The sequence below is a fragment of the Ailuropoda melanoleuca genome, chromosome 16 (assembly GCF_002007445.2).
Source record: "Ailuropoda melanoleuca isolate Jingjing chromosome 16, ASM200744v2, whole genome shotgun sequence".
Classification (NCBI taxonomy): Eukaryota; Metazoa; Chordata; class Mammalia; order Carnivora; family Ursidae; genus Ailuropoda; species Ailuropoda melanoleuca.
This window is the reverse complement of record NC_048233.1, coordinates 81,260,660-81,267,473: the sequence shown is the minus strand read 5'-3', so window position 1 is coordinate 81,267,473 and position 6,814 is coordinate 81,260,660. Positions and strand designations below refer to the sequence as shown.

General features: G+C 50.9%; 1 protein-coding gene across 2 annotated transcripts in view; it reads right to left on the bottom strand.

Moving 5' to 3' along the window:
• DAGLA (diacylglycerol lipase alpha) overlaps window positions 1-167 on the bottom strand; it is a 60,056-nt gene extending 59,889 nt beyond the window's left edge. For both annotated transcript variants that reach the window (XM_034645275.1, XM_034645281.1), the window contains exon 1: window positions 42-167. The gene's annotated coding sequence lies outside the window, so the exon portion shown is untranslated. The remainder of the gene's footprint in view (window positions 1-41) is intronic.
• Between the last annotated feature and the right edge of the window lie 6,647 nt (window positions 168-6,814).

Below are 6,814 nucleotides of genomic sequence, written 5' to 3'. Positions count from 1 at the left end.
CGCCCGGGGCCCGGCCCGCCGCACCCGCCGGCCCCCCTTACCTCCCGCCCTCCGCAGGGCTCGGCCCGCCGCCGCCGCGACCGCCACCTCCATCCTGGGCTCCCCAAGGCCCCGATTCACTAACGCCGCTTCCGCAGGGCGCCGGCGCCGGCGCGAAAGCCGCCTCCGCCCCCCGGGGGACGCTGCGTCCTTTACGTAAACCGCACTCCGCCGCCAGCGGTGACCATGGCGACGGGCGTGGGGCGGCAGCGCCCCCTGGTGCCAGGGAGGGGAGCGGCGCCGAAGCCGGGGCCAGCCGAGCCTTCCGCAGGCTCGGGCCCGCTGCGTGGGGGCGGTGGGCACCGGGCTCCGGCTCCGGCCCCGGCCGGGGCTCCGTAGGCGGCCGAGAGGGGCAGGACCCGCCGAGCGGCACGCGGGGAAGGGAGGGAGCGCCTGGGTCCACCTCTTTCGGGCCCCGCGTGACCGGGTTTAGCGTGGGAGAGTTAAAAAAGCAAGTAGGATCACTGGAGAACTGGCTCATTTAGGGGGAGGAAAGAGAGAGAGAGAGATGGGTTCCACCTCCTCGAGGTGACTGAGTGGTCCGTGAGGGGTAGGAACACTCCATCATTTGTGTCCTGCCCCCATTTCCCATCCCCCCAGTGCCCAGCATTGTGCCTGGCATCCAAAGGGGCCCCTGGTCAATTGTAAATTCCTGGTAAATGAAGAAAATCTCCCCTCCTATTTGGCTTCACACACACACACACACACACACACACACACGCCCATTCATTCAAGCTGTAAATCACTTAACACACCTTCCCTGAGAGCTGCTTTTGAGCTGGGAACACTACTGTCCGCTTGCGTTGTGCTAATAAGGGTGGAGAGTAGGGAGAGGGAGTGGGCACAGAGAGAAGCAGAAGCTAGGCCCTGCCCTCAGGGAGCTCAGTCTACAAGGGAGTGGACCACCACAATTCAGGGTGTTTACCCGCAGGAGCTAAGCAGAGAGGGCTCCTTACAAGGGGCACTTGTAAGCAAGCCCCAGGGGAGGGAGTTGGGTCTGGGAGACTGGTTGACCCAGTTGGGTCTCAAAGGTCCAGTAGAAATTCTTCAGAGGCAAAAAGGAGAGTAGTGTGTTTCTGCCGGGGAAAGGCCTCTAAAATGTTTCCTGGGTCATCTCAGGAAAACAGGGTGATCGGCCGTGGCTCTGCAAAGGGGAGCCCAGTGGACCATAAGAAGCTCTGTATAAGGGGATCTGACGTGGAGCCTCAGCCTGAAAATTGCCTTTGAAGTGAGACTGAGTCCAGAGCCTCTCTGCAGAAGCTGGTGGAAGCTACCTCTAGGAGGAATTCTGTGTCACTTGTGTTATTTTAAGGGACAACTCTAGCTTAGGTTAAAAAAAAAAAAGAAAAGCAAATGGGATGGGTGTGGGAACAAATAGTGGGGTGGGATGGCTGAGAGGATTCAAGGAAATGTTGCACCCTCCTAGCCTCAGGAAGGGCAGGGGTCAGGGAGGCTCTAAGGACTGACTGTAGCATTAACAGTTTACAGACCTTTACCAGATCCTTGTAATTAGTCAGAATCAAAACTGCCAAATCTAATGTCTTTTGGTTCCAAGTTCTAGATTCCCAGAAGAAAGAATCTTATTGGTCTAGCTTGGGCCATGGTTGATCGTAGTAACTATATTCCACCCCTTAGCTGCCCTGTGCACACAAATTCACATGTATACACTCACACACACACACGCGCACACACGCGCGCGCCATCCTTCCATTCATCCAAACCAGTTCCAATATTCCATGATCAGGCCCCTCCAGACTTGATGTCATGGTTGAGATCCAAGTCCAAGATTTTCAAGGCGATGTCCATTTCTCCTCAAGTCTACTCTCCTCAAGTGAGTCCATCTGGACATCTAACAGCCGAATTAAAGGGTACATTTAACCATCACCAACGTGTCTTTTAGGTTTTCCTGATTGAAGCGTATCACTGAGACCATCGGGCGTGGGTTATAAATGCAGAATCTCAGCCCCAGGGATCTCGGCAGGTTAAGATCCCCAGACAATTTGTGTGCACATCAAAGTTTGATATAAATATAACTTTGACTTAACTGCTGTAATAAAAATTGGGAGGGAAGGAAAAGGAAAGATATGAAAAACGTTTTTTCATTGTCATCATTCCTCTTTAAAAAGAAAAGGAGGGCGTCTCCAGTAACCAGCAAGAAAACACAAGGAGGGGCTGAACTCTTTATTTTTGCAACAGTTGCAAACTCCTAAAAGGTGTTTATGACTTCCATCCTCTGACTCCTTATTTCATGTTCCATTGGCCTCCCGCCTGCGTCTCCTCTGGTCAGAATTCTTCTCCTGGTAGACTGACCTGTCTTCATCCTTGTGGGCCTGAGTCGCTGTTGATCCCCGACGTAAAGCATCACAACAAGCTTCCATCTGCATTTACCACTGGGCAGGATGATGTCAGAGGTACTCCTTGGGGACCCTTGGTTCTACCCGTACACCCTCTCCGTGTGTGTGTGTGGGGGGGTGAAGATCCCCAAAAGGCCAGGTGGCAGTCTCAATTTCCAATTCAATGGAGCCATGATTGTGCCTCCTGGTGGAACTGTTCCTTCCTTCAGTTCTAAAGACAATCAAAACCCAGAGTTGTCTGAACGGGAAGTATACAGAAGACATTCGGATGACGGCGGGAGGCACTACCATCATTTCCACCCCCACTTCTGAAACCTTTGGGAAGAAGCCCGCTGGAACAGGAGTCTGGTTCAGACCCTGCATTTCCTAGGGGCCTGGCCCGGTCCAGCTACCAGGCCGAACTTTCTCTGTTCCAATGCCCTGCTTGCCCTTTCCTGGCAGTGCCTTCGGGCCCAATCCTGACAGTTTGGCCAGGTGTCTTTGGAGACAGCCACCAGTGCTGTGAGCAGACTGAAGCTAGGGGGTGGGGGGCCGGGCGGGGGGGGGGAGGACAACAGTGCGGCTGCCAGAAGGGGCCATAAGCCACAGACTGGTCCTGGTCCAGCTGCCAGGCTGTGTGCTCTTAGCTCGGTGTCAAATTCCCACTCTGGCCTCAGTTTCCCTCTGGGTCCCAGTGGGGATAATAACATGGCTCCTCCCCCCGGGGGGCTGCATAGATTAACTAATTAATGAGTGTGACATCGTCTGCTTCCACAAAGGGGCTGATTAAATGCTGAGTGTTGTTATTAGAGCCACGGAGGGTGTGTGACAGGCAGAGTTGACTGGAGACCGATCTGCTCCCCTCGCCTCCTTCCCACCCCCTTCCTCCGTCTGCCCCATGCTCTGCAAGCTGAACATTTTGCAAGACAAAACCAAGATGATTTTTGGCACCCCAAAGACAGTGTATAACTTTTGCACATTTCCCCTGTACTGGAATGTGAGTCATGACCGAGCTTCATAGTGTAATCTGTCTCCGACAGCTGGCACAGCTGTGCCCTGCCCCAGACTCTCAGCTCCCAGCAGCTGCATAATGGGAAGGCTGGGCCAGTGATTGCATCAGGGCAGAGCTGCCTGCAGAGGGAAACTGCAGAATTCCAGAGCTGGGCACCAACCCCCCGATTGCACTGCCCCGTGGCATGGGCGATTCAGTGACCAGCTTTCCTCACAGCCTGAGGGAGGGAGGGCCAACACAGCACAGGGGCTTAAGGTTGGGGGAACTCAGAGCATGCAGGGTTTTAAAGTATCGAGTATCTGCTTATGGCTGTGGAAGATCCAATGACTCTATTTAAGCTTAGATGCAGGGTATAGGATAACTGGATGAAATCACAGCTCTGGGGCATGGTCACTTTAGTTCTATCTTGTTCCCAGGTACAAAAGTCCATAGAGGCCCCTGAGTGAAGTCGTGAATGTGACTGTCCCAGTAGCTGTGGTGAGAGGCCGAGTGCCCTTCCCTGAGTGTTGTTGGATGCTGGCTCCCAACCTGAGTCCCAGTACCTGTGTTGGGGTGGGAAGGAATCACTCGGTCCCATCACAAGGTAAATAAGCCTGCATCTGACAACCAAGGGGAATATTGTTTACCCAAATAGCACAAACTCAGCCTGCCTGGGGAGGCGAGAGAAAAACTCTCAGGAGGCTGAGCTGTCAGACTCCCACAGGGAGAGAAATGAGCCAGTTGTGAGGACTAGGGAATGCATGTGAATTGGGGTTTAGGGCACCTGAAGCCGGCTTTGGATTACCCAGGGCACCTACTGGAAGGATTTCAGCTCTTGTTCCCTCTGAAAACTGCTGCCCTCCCTGCTTTCTTGTTCCTCCTGCTTTGAGATACAGGAATGGGTCATGGGGGCAAATAGCCTGGAAGTGGGGGCTGGACCACCAAGGGATTAAAAGGCCAGCCACCACTGGGATGTGCTTGAGGTTCTGTGCAAGAAGCAAGTTGTAAAAAAAAGAAGAGGAGGAGGAGGAGGAGGAAGAGGAAGACAGTTGTTCCTGCCCTGCAGAAGGGAGCCTATAAGCCCATACCTCTTACCTGAGCAAAAGCAATTTAGAGTCTCAACAAATCCATACACTGATGGGGTGATCATGGGGTGGAGATGCTGAAGGAGGTGATGGTGAAGGTGGTCTGGGTGGCGGGTGTGATAGGAGGACTCATGGCTTCCAAGGGGGTGGACTGGGAGGCTTTTCTATTCCCGCCTCATCCTCCGTTCACTTGGGTATCACCAGCATTTTGACTGTAATGCTCAGAGGATTGGGGGATCCTTGCATCTCATTAAACCAGCCTATTTGTAAGTGTCTGCTCCCTGATGGGTATTGTAGTAACTAGTTTTTCTCCTTGAGGCACTGGAGAACTACAGGAGTGTAAACACAGATATCTCAGGGGAAAGCTTGCGTGCTTACTGACTAGCACGACTCATCTGCACTTTCTGGACACAAATAACAAGAGAAGAGTGTCTGTCCTCTTGAGGAAGTTGATCCATACACCAATTCACCTGGCCACTCCTTGCCCCACCTGCCTCTTCGCCCATCCATCTTGCCATCCATGTATTCATCCACTCACACTCTCTTCTACCCAGTCTGTGCATTACCCACCTACCTACGCATCAATCCATCCATCCATCCATCCATCCATCCATCCATCCATCCACCCACCCACCCATCCATCCATCCATCCATCCATCCACCCGCTCCACTATCCACCCACCCAATCCATCTACTGATCCATCCATCCACTCATCCACACATCTGTCCATCAACTCTTTCATACGTCTGCCCATCCATTTATCCAACTATACCCTAAATCATGTCTTACTGATTCTTCCTTCTGTCTTTGAAACTACTTATTTCCATCCATTTCTACCAGTACCACCCAATCCAGGACACCTTTGTTTCTCTTCAGGGCAACTCCAACAGACTCCTCTCTGCTCTGACTGCTCATCTATTTTCTATCTGATAAATAGAGTGACCTTTTATAAATGGACATCAGATTATGTCATGTCATTGCTTAAAATCTTGCTGTGGTTTCCTATTGCTCTTAAAATACAGACCCTATTTTTTTGAGTATACAATGAAGTGTACAGTTTGCAGAAGATACAGAACATTTCCAATTCCTGGTGCAGTCAATACCCACCCACACCCCTCAGAAATAATCACTATTCGGACTTCTATGCCATACATTGGTTTTGTCTGTTCCCGAACTTCTTACAAATGGAAGGAATCATTTTTTAAAAGACTTCTTTATATATTTGAGAGAGAGAGTGGGGAAGAGAGGGACAGAGGGAGAGAGAATTTCAAGCAGACTCCACGCTGAGCGCAGAGCTGGATACGGGGCTTAATCTCACTAACCTGAGATCACAACCCAAGCCAAAACCAAGAGTCGGGAGCTCAACCAACTGCACCACCCAGGCCCCCCCCACAAATGGAATCATATACGGATGGTCCCCAACTTACCGTGATGCAACTTAAGATTGTTCGACTTATGATGGTGCGAAAACAATGCACATTCAGTAGAAACCATACTTCAGGGTTTGAATCGTGACCTTTCTCCAAGCCAGCAGCATGCAATACGACCCTCTCTTGTGAAGCTAGGCAGCAGCGGCCAGCTTCAGCTCCCAGTCAGCCACAGAGTCACAGGGTTCAGCCACCGATACGCTCACGGCCAGTCTGTCTTCCACTGTCAGTACAGTATTCAATAAATTACACGAGAAAGGCAACACTCTATTATAAAATAGGCTTTGCATGAGATGATTTTGCCCAACTGGGAGCTAATGTAAGTGTTCTGAGCACAGTTAAGGGAGGCAAAGCTAACCTATGATGTTCTGTAGGTTAGGCATATGAAATGCATCTTCGACTTAATGATATTTTCCATTTATGATGGGTTTATGGGGGATGTAACTGCACCGTAAGTCAAGGAAGATCGGTAGTACTACTCCTTCATGTCTGGCTCCTTTTGCTCAACATTAAGTCTGTAAGATTAATCCATGTTATTGTGTATCAGAAGCTCATTCTGTTTTTATTACTGTGTAGTATTTCATTGGGTGAATATACTATGATATGTTTGTCTCTTAGGCTGTCGATGGATAGGTGGTCTCCTCCAGTTTGGGACTGTAAAGAATAAGGCTGCTTATGGATATTCTTGTACAAGTCTTTTGGAGGACGTTGTGTCTATTTCTCTCGGATAGTGTGATAGGTTGAGTTATGGCCCTCTGGTGATGTCGCATCCTCACCCCCAGAAGCCTGTGAATGTGTTACTTTACAGGGCAAAGGGGGAATTAAGGCTGTGGATGGAATTAAGTTTGCTAATCAGCTGACCTTGAGATGGTGAGATTATCCTGGATTATCTGGGTGGGGCTACTGTAATTACAAGGGTGTCCTCGTAAGTAGAAAAG